Below are 12485 nucleotides of genomic sequence, written 5' to 3' on the forward strand. Positions count from 1 at the left end.
TTTATTGAATTTTTATTTTGATTAATTAAATTTTACTTTATTTAATGTAATTGTTTTCATTAAATATTTGTTATATATTTCATTTTCAGTTCCTTCTCATTCTCTTTCATAGCATTCTCATGTTTCTTTGAGATCATTGATTATAGCTCCTTGGATGTTCTCTACTGCTCCATGTATTGTTTCTTTTCCATACAACTTTTGTTTTTTATAATTTGATTTCTCTTTTTCATTGGAAAGTTATGTCAGCAAATTGCAAACATTAGCCTGCTTCAGAATAGCCTGAAAAGTACATTAAAACACAGATTACAGAGCTTCAGCTCCACAGCTTCTGATTCGGCAGGTCTGGGGCGAGGCCATAGAACTTGCATTCCTTACAAGTTTCTAGTGATGCTGATGCTACTTGTCCAGGAACCAATCTTCTAGAATTACTGTTTGGGGTGCAAGGGTGTTGTATATCTTGAGGAGTAAAGGGGACTCTTGTGCGTAAAGACTAAGAACCTGCTTCTGGGTTAGTAATATAAAATTTTGCAATAAATACCAAATCTTGGTAGAAAATTGCTGTGCAAATAAAACATATAACACATACAACTGTGTAACACTCATAGAATTTCAAAATATGTGCTTATAAAATAGACAGTTTCCATAGAAAAAAGCAGAATTACCAATTACCAATGAATTACCAAGATGTTTCCAGAAAAAGCTTAAGATTTAGAATGTCACTCTGACTTTAGCTACTGTGATATAAAAGAATGAGCAAATTGCATAATACATCCTGATTATTCTTTATTAGCTATTGAAATCTTCCTGCTGATGAGTGGAAGTTTGGTAATTGAGTTGCAGCTTCCCAAGTGACAATGACACTGAGCAACCTGGAAATTATGTACTAGCAGCATTAAAAGGACAGTAAGTGTATTCTTTGTCCATCTTATAAAAGATATTATCAGTTACAGTTTTTCCTTTTCATTGGCTCTAATTCTCTTGAAAATCCTGAACGCTGCAGTAGTTAAAAATAAGACAAACAGCTCCGTCTAGTGGCAAATTTGATCATTGCAACCAAAGTCAAGAACAGTTCTCAAATCAAGCCCCTTTTTAAAATCTGTCTAAAACTTGGCAAGCAAACCTGACAGGAGGTGGCTGTTGTAATCCCTGCTCAGGAGACACAGCGGATAAACACTTAAAGCTGTCAGTCATGTTATCTCCATTTGGGACTTTTCTCAATAGTTAAGAGAGACAGGTGCAAAGCTCAGCTCAGTAATTTAATCTGAAGGGAAATATTTTTGTGAAACAGTGCTCTTCAGATAACTTTGTCTGCAAAACATAGGTACAACTTAGCCTACTCGTATCTTCACCCTCCTTTCTTTACGTTCCCTCTCCCCTCTCCTGCCTTTATGAGAAATCTGGAATTGAACTAAAAGTCAGAATCTTGTCATTCTTCATATGGCAGAGATAAACCACCCCATGGCAGCTGGAGTTCCCTGCCTTTGACAATTGTTTCCACAAAGCACTCGAGAATGTGAACAGAACACTAAACAAAGAGCAAAAGCTATTTCCCCCTAATTCCACTATGAAGCAGTCAGAAAATAGTCTTCTTCTCGTAAGAACTGGTATATCAGGGCAAAAATTTATCTTTTTCCATGTCTTTCCATTTTCATAATATAATGTGAAGCATCTTACAATAAGTTTAAAAAGAGAAAAGAAAATCAAGTTTAAAAAACAGGAGATGAGAAATCCAACTGAGAACTAAGATGGGCCTGTGGTATTTCTCGATATATGGACTAGAGATATTTGCTAAGGTGAATTAAAACTGATTGGACAGGGAGGATGGGAATTTGGTTGCTTTTTAACTCATAATAATTACAATATGTTAAGCCTATGGCTGTACCCCCAAAGTAAAATGATCAAAGGGTTAAAATATTACATGTGTTTGCTAAAGGTAATAGTCAAGAGGGTAGTTAATATTGAAGAAGTCAATTAAAAATTAACACATATTCAAGAAACATTTTAGTGTCAGAAGAATATTTACTTTCAGAAAATAAGTGTAACAACATGCTTGTTATTATTTAAAAAGAAAACTTACAGTGCCAAAAAATATAAAGAAGGTAAAAAAAATCCATAGTATAAGATCTACAGAAAAGCACTACTGATATATATGATATACCCTTTAAGATTTTAATTCTCTGGGGAAAAAAGCTATTTGCATTCTGTGGAAAGCAATTATTCTTTTTTATGCATTAATATTATGCATATAGGTGATGACTAAAGATGAATATAGCAAAAAGGATCATCCAATAGGAAATGTAGATAAGCTTTTTATGCACACAATTTAAAACTGTTTATTTTTTAAATGTATCAAAGAATGAATTTGTGGAGACAATCCACACTGTGAGATCAAAAAGGTAAATTTAAAGACCCAAAAGACGCCGATGATACCAATGCTGCCAATGTCACGGTTATTCTGAGGCTGGAAGGAAAAGGCATGTGTTCTATCAAACTTTCCCTCAATGGCAATATTCTAAGTTTTAAGCTATGAAATGATCTAAATATCATGTAAGTAACAAACCAAGAAGTCTAAGAATCCTGAGCACGATTTAGGGTTTTAATCAAATAAAGCCCACCACAAGGCTAATGTGACACATACATAATGATATGCATAATCACTGTAGTATTACACAGCAATTTGGCATAAATGGCAAATGATTACTTAAATGGCTGAAATTAGCGTTACTTTCACACAGCCCAATTAAGCATTTCTGGGGTCAGCTGAGGAGAGGGATAACAAGAGAAACTAAAAAGCGGCCGCAAGGCCCCACCAAAGACAACCAGGCAGCTGTGTCTCCCTCATTCTCTGGTGACAGCACAGCGTTGAGGAGGGGAAAGAAAAAAAAAGGTGGTACGAATCCTACAAAGGCACCAGGGAAATACAGTCTGTGGTTCCCGGTTAATTTTTTTTCTTTTCATCTGGGGATTTCTAGAAAATTCAAGACAGTTTGATCTTCCCTACCAGATAAGTGGTAGGACCCCTCAACCACCAGACTCTCAGAGGGAAAGACAAAGAAGTCTTTGAAGCCACACAGAGGGGCTGTTTGTCTGGTTTCAATCTATGTCCGCTCCCCTCCTCCACTCTCCTCAACAAGAACGGACTCAACTAAGTATGTGATTTAAGAGAAATTCCTGCACTTTCTTCTACTGTCACCTCCATCACCACCGCCGCATAGAGCCCCAGTACCCTTTCTGAAATATCAGCCATTTCTTCCCGTTAATAAATAAACAAGCCCTGGGATGATCCACAGGTGCTTCGCTGGATATTCGTGTCTGAACAGAGCAAGATCACTGGGTGTTAGAGTTTCTGAGGAGAGGGGTTACAAGGGGAGAGAATAAAAATAGCACAGACATGAGAGTAAGAAAGAAAAGACAAAATTTCACCTTTTTCAGAAATTTACCCCAAGTTAACCCTGCCTATTAAGGCATCAGAAAATAATATTAATAGAAAGAAAATGTGAAGTAAGATTTTAAAATTTTCAATAGTGGTTGTACAATAGCAATGTGAGCCTAGATAGGTTACTTAACCTCACTGAGCCTTAGTTTCCTTATCTAAAAAAATTAAATAAAATAAGAGGAATATACCTACTTAATTCACAGAAATACGAACTGGCTAATATACATTATGCTTCTCACATGCTTCCACAAAAGAATCCACAGCAGTTAAGAGTCCCTCCATGCCTGTAGAGATTCGGGGCAAAGCCAGTCATAAGAGACCCAAACCGCATGCAACACTTATTTCCAATTTTATACTTTAACTTCAATATTAATACATACTTGATATTCTTCTCTTTATGCATGTGGTTTTAAGAAAAATAAGTGTTTTAAAGTCTTTACCGTCAAGTAAAATTGATGCTAATGTTTGCCTTATGGTTTAGTGCAACCTGGACCCACACTCTAGTTTGAGAAGCCCAAATTTATGTAAAAGCACAACTAATGCTCAGTAAGTATTCTTTTTCCCTTACTTTCCCTTCCAGTTGTCTCAGAAGCCAAAAGCAGCCTTCATCTCACCTACAGGTTTTTCTCTCCCTCTTCCTACCCGAAATGCACAGATAAGGGTAGAAAATAAACCTGTTATTGGGAAATTCTCAATCAGAAATTATTTTTTGACCCCCAGGGCATATTTGGAAATGTCTGGAGCCATTTTTCGTTGCTACAACTGGGGAGGTGTGGCACAGGATAGTGGCATTTACTGGGTAGATCCCAGGGATCCTACAATGCACAGGACAGCTGCCCACAACAAAGAATTATTCAGCCTAAAATGTTCATCATGCTGAAATTGTGAAACTTTGAGCTATAAGTAACTGACCCAATTGTGACCCTCACCAGCAGAGACCCAAGCTAACCGATCTGTGCAGGAATGTTTTATTCTTTGCCAGGATGTAGGCACTCCCACACTTCATGGGCCTAAATTTAAACTTAAGCTAGTTGAAAACTAGTTCAAAGTCTTTACTCAATTCTGATTTTGTTCAGAAATGAAAAGCTTACTTTTCCAAGAAGTTTAAAATAGAACTCTGCCAAATAGTCAGAGGTATAATTTCTTCATCCTATATTTCATTTTTCCCTGAAGAATGCTAAAAAACCTGTAAACTGATCCATTTACATTCTAAGGGCTAATGACAACTAGTATTCTAACCTTGAGCTTTCTGCAAAATGTGTAAAAGATCATAGGGTTGAGTTTGATGCCAATTCTTGATTCAAGAAGACACATACACCCATAGACTCTTCAGAGGATTTCAGAAATGCTCTTCACCCTCAGCCAGGAAGTGGGATGTGTTATTTCACAACGTGCTTGCTAAATAATAAACTTCTGAGTGTATGTGCCCTTGCCACTCTCCTCTTTTCTCAGCCTGGTGTTCATGACTAGCTGGTTGACATAAGTCTTATGCCACATGGTGTTCTGAAGCCACAGCATCAATCAGGACTGAGCTGAGAAGTGTTTCAGAAATGAGGATACACTTCAGCAGGGGACGAGATATAAATAGTAATAGGAGTGAAACAAGTGTTAGTTGAAACTAAGCAAATAGGCATTTACCTGTGAAAACATCAAAATGTGTGTTAACTCATATAAAATATATCCTTATATACCAAAAAAGTACTGACACCCAGGCTCCATATGTTTCAGAGTATGGACAATTTCCTTTTTTAAAGCCTAGTCAACTTGTCCATATTTGGCTCCTTCTCATCTCTGGACACAACAAACACTGAACCTGATGGTCAGTCCACGGAAACCAAGACAGAAAACACTTGGAACCCAATGTAGGCCAAAAATGGCCAGAAAAGTTGATAGTCTACAAATGAAGTACCTGTGCTTTCCCAGAGAAGAGCTTTGCTCTGACAGAAACTATTTTTTTTTTTCTCTCAGCGATAAGAACTCCTAGTTTTCATTTGACAGGGTGCAGAAACAAGGACTACCCTTAGGCCTGGGCAAGAAGGTGCCCTGCTCTGACCCCATGCTCTAGAGGTGTCCAAGTGAGGCCTTCTCTGTTCATCTCCACTCCAAAGGATGAGAAGCTAATGGGGCCAGAAGAACTGCTCAGATGCCAGAGTATGGTCTGGATGCTCAGGACCTGGAATTCCTGCTCAAACAGCCCCTAACGCCCTTCTGAGGACTACATAAGCCTTTTCCCAGGTTTGTTCTGTCTTCCCAGTGGAGCCCTGGGCTTGGGGAATGAGCAAAGGGCAGTTATTTGTGCATGGTGCTTTGAGAGGGATGTGGGGAATGGCGCTGGGGCAAACAAGCTAGGCAGGTACCCGCACTTAGCAAGCCAGGGCCTCACAGTGCAGGACAGAGCAAGGAGTAGAAGAGCAGGGCTGGGGCCGGGGGGAGAGGGGTAGAGGCTGAGGCCCTGGGACCCTGAACCAGCTCTCTAATTCTGCTATATTCCGGCCAACTTCAAAAAGTCCAGGAATTCTAAATGTGAATCTGGCCTTCCATGTTTTTAAGAAAGTATTTTGTAAAAATAGGTAGCCAGACCATTTTACTATATTTAACAGTTTGGTAGCTTGATTTATAAATTTAAGAAATTTTTAACCATGTGGAATATGGGTTTCCATTTGTTCTCTTGCTCCATCTCTGAAAATAAAACAATGTGAGAGTTGCTCCTCACCCCATCCCGCTTCCCATAATAGCTTTTGCCATATCTGGTTCACTGGAGATGGTTTTGTTCTTTACTATAGCTCAACTGTATTTCCCCTGCCTCTTGGAGTTTGGATGGCGCCATGTATTTCAATTTGCTGGGCATTTTTCATGCACAATCTGCTGTCTGAAAATCTACTAACTCCAGCTCTCTGTTTTCAGATGGCTTCTCCAACTAGCTTTAACCTTATATTTTTGACCCTTTCCTTACTCTTCTCACCCTCCTCTGTTCTGGGCAGGCACCCACATTCATGCCTTTTGCTCCCTCCCCTGTAACTCCTTTTATAACATCTGACTCATTTCAGACCCTTTGTGTGTTCCTTTCTGGCTTCGTCTATCACGCTGCCTGCCAATTTCTTGCAATCTTTGCTCCTCCGCTCAGCATACTTTCTGGCTGCTTCTCAATTCTCATTCTTTAGCAATTTCAGTTGCTTACCCCAGTGAACATTCTCCTCCCTTTGCCTCTTGCATTCTTATGGGAGATAGGAAATTAATTGTTTATTTCTAATTTTGGCATTCTCCCTTCCTATACCTCCCAGACATTGAGTCTCCGCCTTACTGGAGGAGAAAAGTAATAACAATAATAATAAAATTTGCTTCTGTAGGGGCATAAAGGGAGTGATCCCTTTCTTCTCCATCACAAGGGTCACAGCTGACACCCCTATAATAAAGACAGGTTAGCAAGACAAAAGCATAACAAATCTATTTGATCATAGCTTCGTGTGACATGAGAGCCCTCAGAATGAAGATCCAAAGATACGGAGGTAACTGTCCATATTTGTACTTTGGTTCAGTGAAGTGTGGACAGCTGTGTAGAAATATGATTGGGCAAAATTGGTATGATCTAATGCTAACAGACCGAGTGCGGAAACTCAGCAAGGCCTGTCCATATTTTTCTTGGCCTCTTTGTGCAGCATTCCTTCCTCCTGGGTATGGGGCAGGACCCACTCTGGAATAAGGGTCTTAATTTCTTTATGGCCAGCTCTTACACAGAAAGGTGGGGCAAGGCAGAAGATTAAAGTAATATTTGGGGGCTTTATGGCTGCCTTTGGGGAAAAGTGGTTCTGGTAGCTATGATCTGCCTTGAGGAAGGGGAATTCTGGTTTCTATGGTTTCCTGGTGGGAGAATGAAGGGTGAGAGACAGGAAGGCAGAAGAAGGTCAGAGACTTTGCTTCTAAGGCTGCTTCCTAGGCTTTTTACTTTGGGGTATCATTTTCTGAGCCCCAACACTTTTACTCCAACACAGGCTAAGCACGGCTGGCTTTTGAAGCTGAGGTATTTCCATATTCACCAGTGATTTTTCCAATCATTGCTCTACTTTCAATTCCTCTCAACTTCATTCTTTTTCCTTTAATGAAAGTGGTCAAACAACTTTATAAAGTGACTAGAAACATATCAAAATTAAGATCTTTTACCTAGGACCACTTTATGTATCTAAATATATATGAGTTAGTGAGATGACTGAGGGGCCCCCTTGTGCTTATGTGTTTGTGATCGTGTTTTATTTCACAGATAAGATTGTTGCTGGTTTAGGTTGATGAAATGACATGAGATTTTTGAAAATTTGTCTTGGAATTGCAAGACTCACTGTGCTAGAAAGAACCTTAGAGATTATTCAGACTCAGTCTCTTATTTATAAGTAGGGAGATTTGGAACAGAGAATTTAAGTGGTTTGTCAAATAATAAATAAAAGCTATTGTTTATAGCTTATGTACTGAAGACCTCATCTAATTGCTACTCAAAGCAAGCCAGTCCTGTAAGTAAACATTAATATACTATAGTATAGTGAAACTTTAGAAATCTTCCAGTTAAAATCAGGAACAAGGCAACAATGCTTGTTATTACTGCCACTCTTTGACATTGTTCTAGAGGGCCTAACTCAATAAGACAAGAAAAACAGTGTTTTATATATAAAAAAGGAACACCTAGAAAAGTTAAGATGGCCATCAAGTAAAAGACTAACATAATTAAACCATATGAAAAACTAAAACTTTTATATTAAAAAGTGAGAACATGCACAAAATTAAGAAATAAGTGGGAGATAGAGGAAATATTTGGAGTCCATATGGAGACACAAGATTACTATCCATAGTACATAAATCAGTTAAAAAGAATCAAACATCCAAGAGAAAAAAGTGAGCAAAAAATATAAATAGCTAATATACAGAAGAGGAAATTCAAATGACCAATAAATGTGAAGGTATGCTCAGCCTCACTAGTTAAATAGTTCACTAGAATCAGGTTTGGGGTAAATAAGAAAAAAATATTCATTGTATTAAGCCACCAAGATTGCATTGTAGTAAGTGTTATATTTAAGTCTCCGATGGTCATAGCTTTTTAATACCAGACTCATATGTCATTATTTATCTGCTTCTTTTGAGAACAATATTCCAGAAATTATAACCTCAGGTCATTTTGCTATGTCACCAATCTATACTTTTCTCTCTTACCCACATGAGGTTTTTGTTGTTGTTGTTATTCTTCTTCTTTTGGCTCATATTTCTTTATTTAAAACATTATTTTTACTCAGAGATTCAAAATTTTAGAAATTTTGAAAGATGTTTCTAGTCAAAATACACTCATAAAATTTTTATATTGGTTAGTGCTATTGATAAACTCTTTCTAAGATAGTTATAGATGGAGTAGATGTATAAGGATAAAACAATTATTTCAGGATTGATTCTCGAAGCTCTATATCTATCAATCAATCATCTATCTTATCCATCTGTAGGCATAAATATATATAAGTACTTATAGTATTAGCTAAAACCAGTATGAACATCAAGGATAAATAATTAAAACTTCATGGATTCCTTTTATATTTATACTTTCGTATAATTATAAATAGAAAAATAGTAATTATACATTTACGCAACTCAGAAATAGCTTTTTCATTGAGGCTTTTAATTTTTAAAAACTACATGAAATTAGTAATTCAAAAAATATATAAAATTTTGTTTTGAATTTCACATCAAAGATTCTGGATTAGCACAGATATTAGATGGTCACATCTTTATTACAGATTATATATACATATATATATATATATATATTCCATATCTTTTTTTTTCCCTCTACTTGATCTAATCATATGTAGAAGAGGTATGTTGAAGTCACCCAGTATGATATGGTTTGTGTCAATTACTCTTTTTATTACGCACACTTTTTAATACAATTTTTATTCCAAAATATTAGAGGGTACAAGTGTTCTTGTTATATGCATGAATTGTATAATGCTGAAGCCAGAGCTTTTAGTATGCCCCTCACCAGAATAGTGTACATTGTGCCCAGAAGGTAAGTTTTTATTACTATCCACCCCTGATCCTCCCCACTTCTTAGTTTCCAATGTCCATGACACCACTTTATGACCATATATACCCACTGTTTAGCTCCCACATATTTGTGAGAACATGTGGTGTTTTTTTTCCATTCCTGAGATACTTCACTTAGGATAATGGTCTCCAGTTTCATACAGGTTGCTGCAAGTGACATTATTTCATTCCTTTTTTTTTTTTTTTTTGAGACAGAGTCTCACTCTGTTGCCCGGCTAGAGTGCCGTGGCATCTGCCTAGCTCACAGCAACCTCACTCCTGGGCTCAAGCAATCTTCCTGCCTCAGCCTCCCGAGTAGCTGGGACTACAGGCATGCGCCACCATGTCTGGCTAATTTGTTCTGTATATATTTTTAGTTGTCCATATAACTTCTTTCTATTTTTAGTAGAGACGGGGTCTCACTCTTGCTCAGGCTGGTCTCGAACTCCTGAGCGCAAATGATCCACCCGCCTCGGCCTCCCAGAGTGCTAGGATTACAGGCATGAGCCACCGTGCCTGGCCTACTTCATTCCTTTTTATGGCTGCATAATACTCCTGGTATATACATACCACATTTTCTTTACTCATCAGTTGATGGGAACTTAAATTGATTCCACATCTTTGCAATTGTAAATTGGGTTGTGATAAACATTCAAGTGCAAGTGTCTTTTTGATAAAATGACTTCTTTTCCTTTGAGTAGATACCCAGTAGTGGAATTGCTGGATTGAATGATAGGTCTACTTTTAGTTCTTTGAGGAAATTTCATACTGCTTTACATAAAGGCTGTATTAATTTACAGTTCTACCAACAGTGTCTAACCATTCCCTTTTCACTGCATCCATGATAAAATCTATTGTTTTTTGATTTTTTAATAATGATCATTATGATAAGGGTAAGGTGGGATCTCATTGTGATTTTAATTTGCATTTCCCTGATGATTAGTTACGTTGAGCATTTTTTCATATGTCTGTTGGCCATTTGTATATCTTCTTTTGAAAAAACTCTGTTCATGTCTTTGGTCCACTTTTTAATGGGGTTATGTGTTTTGTTGTTGCTGTTATTGATTTGTTTGAGTTCTTTGTAGATTCTGGATATTATTCTGGATTTTTTCCATTTGTTTGTGTCATCTATGATTTCTTTCATGAGTGTTTCATAGTTCTTGTAGAGCTCTTTCACCTCCTTGGTCAAGTATATTCAAAGGTATTTTATTTTCTTTGTAGCTATTGAAAATGGTATTGCATTCTTGATTTGACTCTCTGGTTGACTGTTATTAGTATATAGAAACCCTACTGATTTGTGTATATTGATTTTGTAACCTGAGACTTTACTGAATTTATTTATCAATTCTAGGAGTCTTGTGATAGAATCTTTAGGGTTTTCTACATACAAGATCATATCATTGGCAAACAGGAATAATTTGATTTGATAAAGGATTCCCTTTATCTCTTTCCCTTGCATGATTGCTCTGGCTAGAACTTCTAGTATTATGTTGAATAGAAGGGGTGACAGTGGGCTCCCTTGTCTTGTTCCAGTTTTTAGTGGGAATGCTTTAAACTTTTCACCATTCAGTATGATGTTGGATGAAGATTTGTCATACATAGCTTTTATTGTATTCAGGTATGTTCCTTCTACACCTAGTTTGCTGAGGATTTTTATCATGAAGGGGTGCTGGATTTTATTGAATGCTTTTCTGCATCTATTGAGATGATCATATGGTCTTTGTTCTTACTTCTGTTTACATAGTGAATCATATTTATTGACCTGCCTATGTTGAACCATCCATGCATACCTGTGATGAAACCCACTTAATTATGGTGGATTTTCTTTTTGATCTGCTGTTGAATTTGGTTTGCTAGTATTTTATTGAGGATTTTTGCTTCTGTGTTCATAAGGAATATTGGTGTGTACTTTTCCTGTTTTGTTCTGTTCTTTCCTGGCTTTGTATCAAGGTGATACTGGCTTTGTAGAATGAGTTAGGGAGGGTTCTCTCCTTCTCATTGTTACGGAACAGTTTCAGTAGAATGGGTACCAGTTCTTGTGTGTAGGTCTGGTAGAATTCAACTGGAAATCCATTTGAGACATTTTGTTGTTGTTGTTGAGAAATTTTTTTACTGTTTCAATCTTACTACTTATTATTGGTCTGTTCAGGATTTCCATTTCTTCCTGATTGAGGCTTGGGAAGTTGTGTGCTTCCTAAAATTTATCCATTTTCCTCTAGGTTTTCTACATTGTGTGCTTAGAAGTTTTCCTTGTAGTTCTAGAAGATTTTTTTTTTTTATGTGGTATCAGTTGTAGTATCTCCTGTTTAATTTCTGATTCAGCTTATTTGGGGCCTTTCTCTTCTATTTCTGGTTAATTTAGCTACAAGTCTATTTGATTTTGTTTATCTTTTCAAAGAACCAACTTTTTGTTTAGTTGACCCTTTGTATTTGTTTGTTTGTTTGCTTCCATTTCATTTAGTTCTCCTCTGAGGTTTGTTATTTCTTTCCCTCTGCTAGCTTTCTGTTTGGTTTGTTCTTCTTTTTTAAGTTCCTTTAGGTGTGACATTAGGTTGTTAATCTGTGATCTTTCTGTCTTTTTGATGTAAACGTTTAAGGCTATAAATGTTCCCCTTAGCATAGCTTTTACTGTATCCCATAGATGTTGGAAGCTGTGTCACCTTTGTGGTTCAATTAGAAAAAATTCTTTGATTTCTATCTTGATTTCATCAATAGTCCACGGATCATTCAGCAGCAGGTTGTTTAACTTCCATGTATTTGTGTAGTTTTAGAGTTCCTCTTAGAATTGTTTTCTATTTTTATTCCACTGTGGTCTGAGATGATACATGGTATGATTTTGATTTTTTTAAATTTTCTGAGATTTGTTTTATGACCTAACATATGATCTATCTTGGAAAATGTTCCATGTTTTGATGAGAAGAATGTAGTAGGTCATTAAATATGAAATGCCCTATTTCAAATCAAAAGTGTAGTTTATCATATCTCAAACAGGAAG

The 12485-nt window shown here is 36.8% G+C and overlaps 1 long non-coding RNA gene across 1 annotated transcript in view; it reads left to right on the top strand.

The window, feature by feature from the left end:
• The first annotated feature begins 876 nt into the window (after positions 1-876).
• LOC123630194 overlaps positions 877-12485 on the top strand; it is a 57384-nt gene continuing 45775 nt past the window's right edge. The window contains exon 1 of the long non-coding RNA XR_006732614.1: positions 877-903. This is a non-coding gene — a long non-coding RNA (uncharacterized LOC123630194). The remainder of the gene's footprint in view (positions 904-12485) is intronic.

This window comes from Lemur catta, chromosome 1 (genome assembly GCF_020740605.2).
Source record: "Lemur catta isolate mLemCat1 chromosome 1, mLemCat1.pri, whole genome shotgun sequence".
Lineage (NCBI taxonomy): Eukaryota > Metazoa > Chordata > Mammalia > Primates > Lemuridae > Lemur > Lemur catta.